Consider the following 16190-nt stretch of genomic DNA (forward strand, 5'->3'; position numbering starts at 1 on the left):
GACTATTTTTCAACTTTTTGAATCAGAAATTGAAAGTTATAGTGTTATAACTTTATTTAGTATAGTATTCTACAACTTGTCTGCTCTGATCTGGTGCTTTTCAACCAGGCCAGTGCCACCCTTCCACCCCCAAACTATGTGCTACCCAAGCAGCTTTGAATCATAGGGCCCAGTTTATCACAGTTGTCTGGAATATGAATGTTCTGCTGTTGCCTTTGTTGCTTGATCTATTCCTTTATCTACCCACATGGATCATAAAAGGCAGAAAACTTAATTTGCTCTCCTTTTTGGCTTTACATCACTACTTAGAACTGACAAAAAAATTAAATTTTTCTGGCTTTCATGGTTATTGCTTCCTCTCTCTCTCTCTCTCTCTCAAAAACAATTTTTACTTACCCTTTTGCTCCTCCCATTCCTAAACACCCTGGCTAATGATTTAACCATATACTGACCAACAGGACACTAACTAGCCACTTGACCAAGTCCCCTGCCAACAAACCTTGTGGAGGATTCCCTTGTGAAGGAAATCAGACACGACCGAGATTGTGTTGCTTCCTCCCATTACCTATCTCCTTCCCATTCTGAGTGGATTTTTTTCTTATTTTCTACTTCCAACATGGACAAAGTAAATCTAAGACTATGTGAGATTAAAAATATTGACACTTTCAGCATATGTCATGAAGCAAAGTTTATTTAGACAGCTAGGTATTCTCCATAGTCTTCTGTTTGTACCATGGTATATAGTCTCCATCCGGTGATAATAGTAATCTGTTGCTGCATACCAAATCACTCAACATTTGCCAGCTTAAAACAATCAGTTTATTTATCTTTTAAGACAGTGCAAGCATTACCTCTCAGAAGCATTTCCCAGCTTGCTTTTTATAAATTACTACCCTTCCTCTCTGATCTTCCTTTGTACTTTACTGTATTATTATAACACTGAACCACATTGCTGTAATTTCTAGGGATGCTGTCTTTTTCATATGTATAGCTTCAATTCCTAAAACTATTCCCTGAACATAATAGATGCTCAATAAATGGTTATTGAATGAGCTTAAGAATAGCTCCTAACTTTTATGTTCTTTTACTCTATTTTTTAGAAAGCTCAGATATACTGGAAGTATCCAGCGTTGTGGCTTATGATAAAATATACTCTTCATCATTTCCCCATCTATACATGTGTCATTGTGATTAAAGGTAAAAATATAAAGAAACCACTGTTTGTGTCAAACTGCTTGATTCACCTACTCTGAGGAAGACATCTTGACCTCAAATTAACCTGTAAATCCCTGTACCAGCCTACTTAAATCCAGTTCTATCCCTCATAGGAAATCACATAGTGTCAAAGTCAACATTGGTTCACTATTCAACTATTTGACTTTATGAAGACAGGGTCTGTGTCTGGCTTGTTCACCACTCTGTTTCCAACATCAAGCACTAGTAGCTGCTTAATAAATATTTGGTGAACAAATTAATGAAAACCCATTCTGGATAACTCATATCCCATTTCTGTTATCTGAGTGCTGATCTCTGAACACCCAGAACTTTAGGCCTAGACTTTTGTAACCCAGACTTTTTGTCTTGGTCCTTAACTCTTTTCTTTCAGGGCTTTGTCATAGCTTACTTGTTTACTCAGAACTAAGGTACCTCTTTATTCTTATCTTCTTAACTAATATTGGCCAGATCCCCTTGGGAGAATACTCTTTTCCCTACCTGTAACCTGAGACATGCAGACTACATATCAAATGTGTTTTAAAATATTAGAACTAAAAATTGTAACATTCAGATTTCTAAAGAAAATGAACAGACTCTTTAAGAAGGAGGTTTGAGGCAGAGACTAGAGTCTAAAATTTTGTGTTAGACTGATCAACTTGTAAGTTGCAGCAATTCAGTGCAGTGATAATTTTTATATCAAGCAGTGAATCAAAGAAGGGGAAGGAATTGAGTGAGTGTGTAAATGTGGTTGCCAGGACAACTTTTCCTGACAGAAGAAAGAACTTCTCAGGAATTTACGCAGGCCTGAAGAAGTAATGTAACATGATCTTTCTCTGTTCTTTCTGATATGAGAAGAAGATGTAGGAACCATGGGTATAGACAAATGAGATTGGAGACTTTTCAAGAGACTTGAGGAGAAAGTTCCCCAGGGCAAATGATGACTGTCCTAAGGCACCTATTCCTTTTAAGGAACCATCTGGAAACACAGAGTTTCTATGACTCCATCTCTGAGGCAATATTACCTTATTTAATAATTATTTATTCATCACTTTCTAAATGATCATTGCTCAAAAGGGAATGTAATCATTAGAGGTTGATAACCATTTGAAGATAATGAGTTATACCCAATGAATGTTCCTTAAATTTTTCTCTAAATTTTGAGTAGAGAATGACATGAGCTTAATTAAATATTTAATGCTTTTTTCAAAAAATACAATTTTGTTTCTGTAGAAAAAAAACTTAACACAAGTGTGTATTGTTCCATGTTTCTACACTTTGGTTGTTGCTCCTGAGAAGAGCCATATCCAACAGTGGATGTTCATTCGGTGACAGTGTCATCTTTATTGTAGTTTTGGTATCAGCAGAAAACACATATCTCCTCAATGACTAAAATATAAGAGATCCTCCTTGTTTAGTTATAAATGATGGATGGTTCAGTCTTGGCTGTAAAATGTATTTGGATTGAAATACAGAATACTGTTCCATGTCTGAAGTCTACCATTTATGATCTTCTTTCCTTTTCTTCCCACTTTTGTGTTCAGTTATGGATAAGGATTGTATTTACCTGAAAAGAAATATAACTCAAAGCCCCATTATACTTTAATATGCTAGGGTTTTGTTTGGTACAGGGTATTGTTCACTGGCCTGCAAGGAGAAAGAGGAAGTAAGGGTTGGAGCAGGGACACTTGTGCCAGAATGCTTGTGTTCCAGACTTGCCTCTGCCACCCTTTAATTGTAACATTCATTCCTTTTCACCTTTTACTCTGTGCTCCCATCTTGTACATGATAGAGATAATCATAACTCTCACCTTAAATAATTACAGAATTAGGTGGGGTAATATCTATGAGGTATATAGTAAATACCATGAAAATTTTACCTTTTATTCTTTCTTATGACCACCAAGATAGCAGAGTTGAATCTATCTGAAGGAAGAGAAAGTTGAGACATAAGAGATATAATAACTTCCCCATGAATATTTAGTAAGTTTGGGCTCATTATTCTCATCCTTAGTTAGGACTGAAGTTTTCCATTCAACTAAGCAAGCAAGAAAGAAATGAGAATTAAAGTAAGAAAGAAGAGCTTGGCTTTTGGAACATTTTGAAAGAAAAGTTACTTCACAAAAGTCCTTAAAGCACATAAAAATGAAATTGGTTTCTCAAAGGTAAAGTGAATGTGAGAAGTGGTTTGGAATAATGTAAGACAGGGAATATCATCTTGGGTCAAGCCTGTGGTATACCCAGCCCCAAATCCTGTCCCTGATCATGATAGCAGAGGACAGTTGGAGGGTAGTATTGGAGCTGTCAACCATGACAAAATCTTCTAATTACAGGGGTAGTCTTACCAATTTCTCACTGACTTTGAGCATCTTCTTGTGTCTTGTGCACCTGAGTATTAAGCTTTAGCTCTATTTTTTGGCCTTATAATCTATTCATTTCCTTAACAAGCATTTTTAAAAAACTTCCTTATCCCATTCAATTGGCTGGGGTTGTAAAAATGAATACAGTCCAATGTGAGGTATCAAAAAGGTGTCATGGAAACATTAATGATGTAATTAGTGCCATAATAGGAGCATGAACAAACACTTTTGAAAACTTAGAGGAGAGATCACTGAATTTGCTTAGAAATGTTGGGAAATTTTTCTGGAGAAAATTATATTTGAGATGATGACTGAAAGATAATGAGGGGCTCCTCAGGCAGACAAGGAGCAGTGTGTGCACAAGTGGGGGCATCTGGGTGAGAGAGGACATATGTGGGGAACTTCATCAGCCTAGCAGGACCACAACATAGCTCGAGTAAGATAGCCACAGCAACAAGGCGTCAAATCACAAAAGGCTTTGTCTGTTGGGCTCAGAGATTTACAGTATATGCCGGAGGCCGAGGAGTTTAAAGCACTTCAAGAGTAACATGATCAGATTTGCCATTCAGGAAGAATACATCAGCAATGCGGAGGATGATTTGGACAAGAGTGGGACTGCAGACAGAACCATGCAGTTAGAAAGGAACCTCTTAATTTGACTTCTCACTGCCAGTATTTTTGCTGTTGAACAGGACTATTCAGTCAACCCTGATTTGTGGATGACATACCGGGTACTGGGCTAACTGTTGGAAATACTGAGAAAAACAACACATAATCCCTGTCTTAGAGTTGCTGCAGTGTTTTAGTTTTCATAAACACATACTTCCTTGAGTTTTCAGCTTTCAGCTTTCCCTCTGCTTTGTCTCAGTCCCAGTGCTTATTGTGTTCAGGGATGTGAAAGTGAGCTGGTTTGTGTTGACCCTTGCCTCTATTCTTCCTGATTATACAGCCCCTGTTATAACTTCTACCTCTCAGCCATAATCTCTCCAAAGTGCAAGGTCCTGATCATTTAATAAATTCCTATAGAGAATGAATCTATTGCAACACCTTTTTGAGACTCTTGCTACTTAAATTCTTATTTTTTTCTTTTTGCTTCCTCTAAACCTCAAGTACTGTATGTTAGCCCTCTTAGTCACACATTGAACTCTTCAGGCACTACTTCCTGTCCTTTGCTAGCTTACAAAGTCCTTTCTTAATTCTTCTTTTCTTACTTCCCCAAGGATGGATATACATCCCAGAGTATCACTTTTTCTGTGTAATTCCTTTCCTTCATGACATAACAGCACTCAAAGGGGTAACTCCCCTACTCTGGAAAATGAAGAAGTTGAAGATTAGATGATATTTCTACTTAAACGGAGGATTAAGTTACATAGGAGGTGCTAGTATTTATTACATAATAATTGTGAGTACAATTTATTGAGCACTTATATACAGTAATTATCCAGCTAGGGTATTATATGAGAATTTATTTACATAAACTCTGTAAGATACATTAGTCATAACTGTCATCTCAAATCTCATCTTTTTCAAGTTCCTTGATTCCTACTAGTGGTCTTAAGAAGCTACTTTATTTGAATCACAAGAAGGCCCACTGTATTTCCAAGAATGTTCCCCCTCCCCCAAAGTTTGTGATGACTGTCTTAATTTTATAGATTTGACTTTACATGTTACCATTATAGTCTTATAATTAATTGTGGACTCTGTGCTCACAGTTTGGGGACCTACTTCCTGGTGAATGAATTGTGCCTTGGAATATGGTTGCTGTGTATTAATAGGTCTATTGCAGACAGAGCTAAATATCTTTTAAAAACAAATGTTTATGTTGTGATTTCCACACTAAATCAATCTACCTCAGTGATGAGTTAGTAGACTGAATAATGATCACCCATATATATAAGATACCAATTCCTGGTACCTGCAAATATTACCTTAGATGCCAAAAGGGTGTTTTCGGATGTAATTAAGTTAAGAATCTTGACATGGGGAGATTGTCCTGGATATCTAGGTTGGCCAATCACAAATGTCTTGGGAAGAGGGCAGCAGAGGAAAACACAGATGAGGAGGAGGCAGTGTAACCATACAGCCAAGACTGGAGTGATGTGGCTACAGGGAATGCTGTAAGAATCAAGAACAGTTTCTTCCCTAGACCCTCCAGATGGAGTCCAACCCTGGTAACATCTTTGATTTTGGCCCAGAAAAACTAATAGTGAATTTCTGGTTTCCAGAACTGTGAGAGAATAAATTTCTATTGTTTTAAGCTACTAAATTTATAGTAATTTGTTATGGTAGCAGAGGCAGAAATCTAATACAGTGAGGATAATCACTTGTACTGCTTAGTTTATTTTGAGGGTAAATATTATGAGATATCAATTAACACAACAGGGGTAATAATTTCAGCAAACATGTATGTAGGGTTTACCATCTGCCTGGCTCTGGTATAAGCATTTGAATTGTATTTAGTCATTTAATCTTCATAACAACTATATGAGGGGAGTTCTATTATTATCTCCATTTACAGCTGGGAAGTTTGAAGGATAGAGAAGTTAGGTAACTTGGCTAGAGGCTGGAGTCATACAGCTAGTAAGCAATGAGACCAGAACCTGAATCCAGACAATCTAGCCTTGGGCTAAGTTATATGGAGCAATAAATCAACCTCAACTATTAACCTTTTGTGTATGTGGGGTTGAGAGAGAGAGAGAGAGAGAGAGAGAGAGAGAGAGAGAGAGAGAGAGAATGCAGGCTCTTTTGTTTAGCATCTTAAATATGTCAAGTATCTCAACATTAACAGCCTTGTGAATTCAGTTTTTAGGTGCACATCTTGAGTATTTAATGAAAGCTGAGATCTAGAGGTACTAAGGACAAGTTCAAGTTTTTCTACTACACTTTACCATCTTTTACAATGCCAGGCAGCATTACCCTCAGTAGCACCATAATTCAGGTATAAATAGACCACAAACACAACATTGGAACGTTCATCTTGTATCCATGTATTTTGGGCTATAAAAGGCAGAATTTTGATGGATGATCATAGTTTCTTTCTTTACAAAAATAATTTGAAGCTCATAATTTATATATAGTAAATCAAAACAATAATAAAGTAGTGAGGACCTCACATTATTATCTATACATAGGCCAGTTTAACTGAAAGAGGCTTACCCAACACCATACCTAACCTATCATTCAGGTAGGCCTTTTAGCAACCCTGTTTCTAACTCTGTATTTTAAACTAATGATTTTCATAGAGCCTTCACATTTGACATTCCTACCATAGAATAATTTTTCTGTAATTGATTCCTAGCTGTGCCACTCTGTATGAGGTCCTACATCTAGTACAGGTTAAGTATTCCTTATCCAAAGTTGCTGGGACCAGAAGTAATTTGGATTTTGGAATATTTACATAAAAATAATAATATATCTTGGGGATAGGACCCAACTTTATATATGAAATCTATTTATGTTTCATATATACTTTATATGCATAGCCTGAAAATCACATTATAGAATACTTTTTCAATTTTTTTTTTACTAGTACATGTTTGCAGTGCATAATGATTACATTCTTTGGAGGGGGTTGGTATATGTACATAACACATCTTAATTCTTTTTCCATCTCCTATTCTTCCCTCCCTCCAACTCTTGGTCCCCTTCCCATATACAAAAGATCTATCTCCCTATTTTCTACCTTTTATTTTGCTCTTTATTTATATTTTGGGTTTCTCATATAAGAGAAACCATGTGATATTTAAGCTCGTCTGTCTGATTTATTTTATGTAACATTATGGTCTCAAGGTGCTTCCATTTTTCTACAAATGTCTCAAGTTTATTCTTCTTTATGACAGTGTAGCACTCCATTATGTATCAGTACCATATTTTCTTTATCCACTCATCTGTTGATGGACATATAGGCCACTTCCAAGATTTAGCTATTATCAATTTTGCTGCTGAAAACATGGCTACACATATATCACCATGTCTTTAACTCTTTCAGGAAAATACCTAGAAGAGGAATAGCTGAGTTGAACAGAATTTCTGTTTTTAGTTTTTTGAGGAATCTTCATACTAATTTCTGTAGTGGTTGTTCTAGTTCACATTTACACCAACAATGTAGAAAGGCTCCTTTCCATCCCCCGCCCCCAATCTTGCTAACATTTGTTGTTAACTGATTTCTTGATTATAGCCATTCTTTCTGGCGTAATGTGGAATCACATATATTTTAATTTGCATTTCTCTAATGGCCAGAGATGTTGAACATTTTTTCATTTATTTATTGGTCATTTATACTTCTTCTGAGAAGCACCTATTCATTTCAGTTGCCCATTTTTGGATTCGATCTTTTATTTTGGGAGGGTCTAATTTTTTTTCTTAGTTCTTAGTACAGTCTAGATACTAGTCCTGTTTGAAGAATAGCTGGCAAAAAAATTTTTCCCATTCACTCTGTTGATTGTTTCCTTTGCTGTGCAGAAGCTTAATTTTATACAGTATTTTAAATTATTCTGTGCATGAAACCAAGTTGCATGGTATGGAATTTTTTGCTGATATATCATATCAGAACTCAAAATGTTTCAGATGAGCATTTTGGGTTCTGTATTTTCAGAGGAAGGATACCCAACCTGTACTTTGTTTATAATCGCCTTGATTTGGCTTATGGCGAAGCTACCTCAGGCTCCTGCTGTAGCTCCTCTTGGCCTACAAGTTGATGTCCAGTGTTGGTGGGCTGCTATATTTCAAGGTTTCAGTGTTAATGGATTCAATAAATGCTTGTTAATTTAGCAGTGCTAGTTATCCTACTTATTATTAATGGTACAGGCAACCTTAAGTATAACTACTTAAAATTCTATGTATAAAGTCTCTGATGATAACCCTGAGTTTCTCCTATGAAGACATGCATGCTGAGAGATTTTACTTTAGTTTGTGGCTAATTGGACATTAGAACCTTACTTTCAAAGCCTACACTAGTTTTTAATTCTATTTCTGAATTTATCAGAAAGCATGTTATGTGCCCTTCATGTAGAACAATGATGCTCCTGATGCATCATCAATACTCTTTCAAATTTTGTTTTCTAACATTAAAGGTAAGTTATACCAAACCTGAATATTTGCCATTTATTGGTGATGGGACTAAGTAGGGTACATATATCCAACACATCGTTATCAGTGTGATATGTGCTAGCCTATAGTATAAGAATTACATCTACAGCTTTGATGTTTCCATATTAGACAGTTAGTGGCCATGCTTTTTCTAAGCAGAATGAGGATTCTGGACTCACATCTTGTTTTTTATCTTTACTCACCAAAATTTAGGGTGATGCTAATGATCATTGAATAGAGAAGGAAAAATGATGTTTGATGTTAGCATATGTAATAGTCACTTTCCCATGGCTAGGACAAAATACCTAACACCTGCAACTTAAGTGGGGAGAGGTAGACTCAGTCCCAGGTCACCTGGCTCCAAAGTCGAAACAGCATGCAGAATGGCATGGCAGAGGAAAACTGTTCACCCCTATGGCATATATGTGTCTTGATTTTTTTCAGTTTAGATTTTTTTTATTTTGTTGGAACATAATTGTACATATTTATGGGCTACAGTCTGATAATTCAGTACATGTATACAATGTGCAAGGGTCAAATCAGATAATTAGCATTTTGTTGTTTTATATGTTTAGCATTTCTTTGTGTTTGGAGCCTTCAAAGAGAAGAGAAGCTTTCTCTTCTAGTTCTAAATAAAATATGTAATAGTTTGTTGTAAATTACAGTTATCTGACTGTGCTGTAGAACACAAACTTACTCCTCCTGACTGTATTTTGCCACCCATTATTCAACGTTTCTTTATCCTTCCTCATCCCATTCTTCTTACCATCTAATAATCACTATTTTACTCTCTTATTTGAGATCATATGTTTTAGTTTCCTACATATGAGGGAGAACATGTGGTATTTGTCTTTCTGTTCCTGGCCTATTTCACTTAACATGATGACCTCCAATTCCATCTGTTTTGTCATGAATAACAGAATAGCATTGTTTTTTAGGCTGAATAATATTTCGTTGGGTAAATGTACCAATTTTCTTTATCCATTCATCTTCTAATGGACACTTTGGTTGATGCCATATCTTGGCTATTGTGCATATCAGTACTGGGGTGAAGCAACTTGATTTTTAAGTTACCATGTAAGTATGTTGTTGTAAGAGGAAGTCTCCAGGACCAGATTGCCTTGACTTGAATCCTGGTTCTTCCAGGTACTAACTGTAATCATAACCATGGTCAAGTTACTTAATCTCTCTGTGTTATTGTATCCTGTGACCTTTGATCACTTTAGTTCTAAGAGGTTTTTGGTAGGTTCCTTAGAATTTTCTGCAAATACAATTACGTTGTCTGCAAATGAAGACAGTTTTACTTCTGTCTTTCCAATCTTCTTTCCTTTTTACCTACCTAATTGCACTAGCTCACTCCTTCAATATAATATAGAGTTGTCATTCTAAATCTTAGGGAGAAAGCATTCAGTCTTTCAAGAATAAAAATGATGTTAGCTATAGGTTTTTGTGACATGGCTTTTATGAAATTGAGGAAGCTTTCTCTTATTTCTAATTTGCTTAAAGTTGATATGATGATTGAGTATTTATTTTTGACAGATGATTTTCCTTCATCTCTAGGGATATCATAGGATTACCATCCTTATTAATATGGTAATGTACATTAATTTTTCAAAGGTTAAACTTTCTTTAACATAACAAAAAGAAAATAGAGATATTTTAGTATTTTTTGAATTTGTTGAGAATTGGAAGTATCTTAAGGTAGTTCAAAATCTCTAGACTTATTGTCAGTTGTCTCTCAACTTAAAAAAACAATATGTTAAAGGCAGTAATCAATAATAATATAACCTTTTGAGAAGAAATGGCTATATTGAGACTTACTAATTAGTGATTTAGATATATTTTAGTAAAATACTAACTAGGACAAGGAGAATGTAGTACTTATACTAACTTACTGATCATTTACTTCTCTTATAATTCATAGAAAAATTATTTTACTTCTTTTGAGACTTTCTTTTTTGAAGAAATGAATTGAGTAATAATTCATTGAGTAATTAAGCCAGCTAGGTAATACATAGCTATTTAGATGTACTTTACTCCATATTTAGAAATATTTTGGAGTAATAATCACAATAAGCAGACGTGCTCTAATGAAGAAAAGCTTGGTCCTTCATTGGGTGGGAAACAAAATGAGCACCACCATGAATGGTGCCTTCATTTATCATACTTGCTCTTCAACTGTGACCATAATATGATGTTTATTGTCTATAGAAAGGTATTTTTGTTTTTTGTTACTAGGTATTACCAGACCTGTCTTAGTATAGTGACTATTATTTTTGTAAAAAAGGCATTTAAAAATCCATGTTTAAATATGGTAAGAATGATTCATTCCTCCTAGTGGCAAGTCTAGTCCTACAAGTGGAAATAGCACTGGCAAGGCATCTGTTAATTGAGTCTTCCATTAGATATTATTTGCATAGCTCTTAATCCTTAAAGATATAGTCTTCCCATTGCTTCAATAAACCCTTTGTACAAGTACAATTGAATAAAGCAGATGAGTGAGTGCGTGTGGTTGGAGAGCGGTCCTGGAGTCTTGTTCTGTTCCTCATGTGCAAAGCTGCACTGCCTTCCTTCTCTGTACACACAGCCTTCGGGGACAACCCTGAGAAAGAGCTCTCATCAACTTATTTACAGGGTGAACCATGTCGGCTTCGAGAAGCAGCATGACCTTTTCCATTCAGCTGCTGATGTTAGCCCATTCTTTGGCCATGTCTCTTCCGTTCCCATGGAGTAAGGCTCTGAGCTTCTCCTGCACATGCTCCCTGAGAGAGTCATTCACAAAGCAGTCTGCTATATGGAGAGGCCACAAGACCAGCTGGGGAAGGAGATGAGGCATCATGCCAATAGGAGGGGGGAAGAGAGAGACATATTAAAAATGACATCAGTGCAATAATCCCACGGGGATGAGTACAAATTGAGCTGATATGCTTTTCCTGGAAATTCCAGCCCATTCCAGGCATTTGTTTTTCTCTGTAAAGGAGTGGGGGCAGGTTTGATTCTTTCTTTGTGACAGGCTTTTCAGCCACAGAGGCAATTAATACTTGTGGACTATACTACACCAAACTATGAAAAATACAACAGATCTTGCATTATATACTTCATGTATAATGACATGAATTCATTATAGTAATAGTTTTCCCTTTGGACATTTTTTCAAAATATTTTTATTTAGTTTGAGTGTGCAAGATAATTTAAGGCCAGAGGACCATTTAAAATGGAGATTATTTGGTAGAAAACAATCACATTTTAAATATTTGACATTCTGCCACCATTAGGTGGGTAAATTTCTGGTTCTCAGCAATCAGTTTACTTCAGAAAGCATATATTATGAGCCACCCACCTACTCATGAGTGAACACTACTCTTTATTCTCAGGAGCCAAAAAAGCTATGTGTGGCTCAAGTGGAACAGATGATGGAATTAGGAGAATATAAACTTCTCTGCTGATCACTGATAGATTTAAGGGCTAGCCTGAGGTAGCAATCATATGTATTGGATGGAAAGGGATTCTGGTTTATTTTTAAATAATCAATGTTGTATTTTCTTATAAAAGCAACATTTTCATTATAGAAATTCAGTACAGAAAAAATGAACAAAGCCAAGAAAAAAAAACCTGTTAATGAAGCATCCCAAAGTAATGCTGTTAACATGTTATTTTATATCCCCTCTAGCTTTTAAAATTTATATCAAAAACTCTTACCTTATACTCTTTTATAAGCTGCTTTTGTCACCTTATTATGACATTTTGTGTCACTAAATATAATATTCTATTATATGAAAGTACAATTCCCTAATCCCCTACAGATGGGATTTAAATTTTTTAATTTCTTCTCATGTAATGACTGTCCAGATAGTTAAATCTTTTTGAATACCCATGAGTGTGTGTGTGTGAGAGTGTGTGAGTGTGTGTGTGTGTGTGTGTGTGTTTTGAGGCACTGTGTTGCCCAGGCTATTTTTTTTTTTTGGTACCAGGGATCAAACTCAAGACTTTGTGCTTGCGAGGCAGGAGGCAGCACCACTGAGCTAAATCCCCAGCCCTGCCCAGGTTATTCTTAAACTCTTGGACTCAATGATCCTTCCTCCTCAGCCTCCCAAGTAGCCAAGAATACTATTGTGCATCACCACACTTCATGATTATTTTTGAGACAAGATCATAAACATGGAATTACTGTATCAAAAGTTGTATAAAATACCATGGCTTTTGATGTATTTGTTTAAAATTTCTCCCAACATATCAGTATTAAGCTTATGAGAAAGTCTGACTTATAAGTGGACATAATTGAATAGTATCAAATTCTATATTTGTAATGACCTATTTATATATCTTTCTACTCTGATTAAATGTCTAAATTTGATGTAGTTTTTGTTCCTCTTAGTATTCAGCAAATGCTCTACTACAAGTAGATGGGGAGATGGGGGAAGAGTTGAATTCTTGAGAATCTAGTTCTTGCCCAGGATCCTGAAGCCCCTGTAAGGAGACAAGAAAGGCAAGAAGATTGGCATTTTATCTTTTGACCTAGGTCCTACATAAAAGGTAGATACTTACAAAACTAGAAAGAATATTTAATCTTCAAGAACTGACTGTCTAGTCATCAAAGAGAGAACACACATCCATGTAAAGTAAACTAGTACAAATACAAACTCAAAAGATAAAACTATTTTCTTTTTTTGGTTCGTGATTTAAATATATTATTCCTTTTGCCTATAAATAGAATCTGATTAAGGTGACCAAAATAGGCTAGGAATTATCTCCATCATCCATTGCCTTTGTGTTGTATATAATCTAGGACTTTCCACTTCTGGTAATGGTAAACTAGGTACCTACAGCCACTGAAGACAACTAAAACTATGACAGCAATATTATTTTTAAATTTTCTTACACGTATTGAAGAACCAACTAAAAAGTAAGATAATAGTGAGTCAAAACCCAGGGTAGAGCAAGAACTCAGAAAGCTAAGCTGAGCATTCAAAACCTCTTTTTCTATGAAGGTCTTTGCTAGTCTGAAAGAAATATCTGTGAATTCAAGCTGGGTGTTTGTTCATCTTAGAGGGGAAGGAAGACAGGAATCAAAGCCAAGAGGCTACCCCAGGTAAGAAATCTGATAACCCTCTTTATCTCTTTAAGTGAGACTTAAACCAGACATGGCAGCACATGTTTATAATCCTGGCACTCTGGGAGGCTGAGATAGGAAGATGGAAAGTTGGAGTCCAGCCTAGGCAAGTTGGTGACTGAGTGAAATCCTGTCTCAGAAATAAAAAGGCCCAGGGATATAGCTCAGTATAAAAACCCTAAGCTTAATCCCCAGGACCAAAAGTGAAAAAGAAAAGAAAGTAGGACTATAAAGAGCTACTCCTGCAGAGAGAGTGGTCTAGAAGTAAACCTTTACCCAAGTAGTTCAGGTTCGTGTCACTTAGGTGATTCTGGTGTATTAGTCAGCTTTCCTATCACTGGGACAAAATAGCTAACACAACTTATAGGAGGAGAGGTTTATTTTGGCTCACAGTTTTCAGAAGATTCAGTGCATGGTTGGTTGGCTCCAAGCCAGAACAAGGAATTCTACTCATCCCGTGATAGCCAGGAAAGGAGATGGGAAGAGCCACAGACAAGAATGCCTTTCCAGTGATCGGCCTCTAACCAGGCCCCAGGGATCTGCCCCTAACCAGACCCCACCTCCCATACCAAGTCAGCTATGAACTCATCAGCGTGGCCCCCTGTGATACAATCATCTTCCAAACACATGCGACTTTTGGGGCTACATTTTAGATCTAAACCATAACACCAGGCTACCACAAATTTTTTACCTAGACCAGGCAGTTCCCTTCTAGTAGTGTCTTCTCTGGTACTTGACAGAAGCCAAGAAAAGTCCTTTCTAGAGAATAATTCCATTATTGTAGGACTCAAATAAATCTTTGAAATATTTTTCTAGTGTAATTACCAACAGACAAATATAATTATTTCTACAAAATAACAAAATACCCTGAGTGATAACGAACAGAAAGTTTTACATAAACTTCAGATATTATAATCTTTAGTCAAACTATAAAATAACCATGCTATATCTAAAGAGATTTTTTTAAATAAGCTTGAAAATATCTGCAAAAACAGTAATCAATAAAAAGTATTAGAACAGGGCTGGAGATTTAGCTCAGTGGTTCTGCTGCCTGCCTCACAAGCACAAGGTCTCAAGTTTGATCCCCAGTACCAAAAAAAAAAAAAGGAAGAATTTAGTGAACATTTGACAGCAGATCATACATAATTCATGATAAAACTGGAAGATGAGTCTGAAGAAATTATTTAGAATACAGCAGAGCAGATAAAACGATAAAATATATGGAAGATAGGGTATGAGACCTGAAGGATGGAGTGAAAGCACTTAGTAACATAACTTAAATGAAAGTCCCAGAAGGTAAAAGAATTTTGAAAAATACGCATATTTGAAGAGATGATATCTAACAATTTTTCTTAAATGATATAAAACATTAATCTACTAATTCAAGAAACATAATAAATGGCAAGCTGGCAAATGAAAAGAATCCTCACTTAAATACAAGATAATGAAACTGCAGCTAACCAAAGACAAATCTTTCAAAATAATAAGTAAGCCAGGCATGGTGGCGCATGCTTTCAATCTCAGGACTCAAGAGGCTGAGGCAAGAGGATCACTGCCAAGGCCAGCCTGGACTACATAGTGAGATCCTGTCTCAAAAAATAAAACAAACAGCCAGGGATTTAGCTCAGTGGTTTCGCCGCCTGCTGCCCAAGCGCAAGGACCCAAGTTCGATCCCCAGTGCCAAATAATAATAATAATAAGTAAACAATTTGACTTCAAAGAAGTAGCAGGTAAATTGATGCCAATTTCTTGATAATGAACAATGGAAGCCAAGACTGAGGCCGTCATAATTCTTTTTGCAGATCGTTTGTTGAATAAGGGCCTCCTGCCACCTGCGTAAGAGAAGCCAAAATCTACGCCTCACTGTAGTTGTCACAATCTGGCTGGCTCTAAGCTGTTTCTTTCCACAGAAAGGGGTACCTTTTTCTAATTTCCATGAAGGTATCTTCCACTTGCCAAACCATTACCAGTAGGGCAGCCTCTACCCATAAAAGGTACCCTGTTTTAATGTGCATAAAATCACCAAATGAGCAAGCAACAGCGCTGCAGAAGGGTTTAATAATGTCAGTGTCTCAATTAGTTTTAAAGTTTTATATTCTTTCTCTTTAGACAGAGGGAAAATTGATCTCAGATAGGTAGTCCAGAAGGAATATTAAAGGCTGAATCAGAATTTCAGAATTCATTAGAGTTAACAGATTTAATAATATATATACTAGATATATAGATACATAAAAACATAAATATAATATAATTTACAAAGTAGGGTTACAATGGCCACCGGCAGAGTCAGGTGTGGAAAACTGCAAAGGGCCATCTGCATGCTGGGGAGCTGCATGATCTAGTCAAAAGTGGAAGACACCTAGAGCTCACTGCAGATTCCCTTTGGAGTCTGTATTGGTAAGCCAGAAGGTCTGTGTTTG

At 36.2% G+C, this 16190-nt stretch overlaps 1 protein-coding gene and 1 long non-coding RNA gene across 4 annotated transcripts in view; one reads left to right on the forward strand and one right to left on the reverse strand.

Annotated features, from left to right (window-relative positions):
* Window positions 1-16190, forward strand: part of Phc2 (polyhomeotic homolog 2) — a 103030-nt gene that overhangs the window by 4846 nt on the left and 81994 nt on the right. The gene's annotated exons all lie outside the window — the stretch shown is intronic.
* LOC110350443 (uncharacterized) lies at window positions 2486-3678 on the reverse strand. The gene is made up of 3 exons (XR_002397034.2): window positions 3558-3678; window positions 3093-3138; window positions 2486-2779 (listed from the first exon to the last, which is right to left on the reverse strand). It is a non-coding gene; the product is annotated as an uncharacterized LOC110350443 (long non-coding RNA).

This window comes from Heterocephalus glaber, unplaced genomic scaffold (genome assembly GCF_053883595.1).
Source record: "Heterocephalus glaber isolate CG9 unplaced genomic scaffold, H.glaber_assembly_v1.0 deba00001452, whole genome shotgun sequence".
NCBI lineage: Eukaryota > Metazoa > Chordata > Mammalia > Rodentia > Bathyergidae > Heterocephalus > Heterocephalus glaber.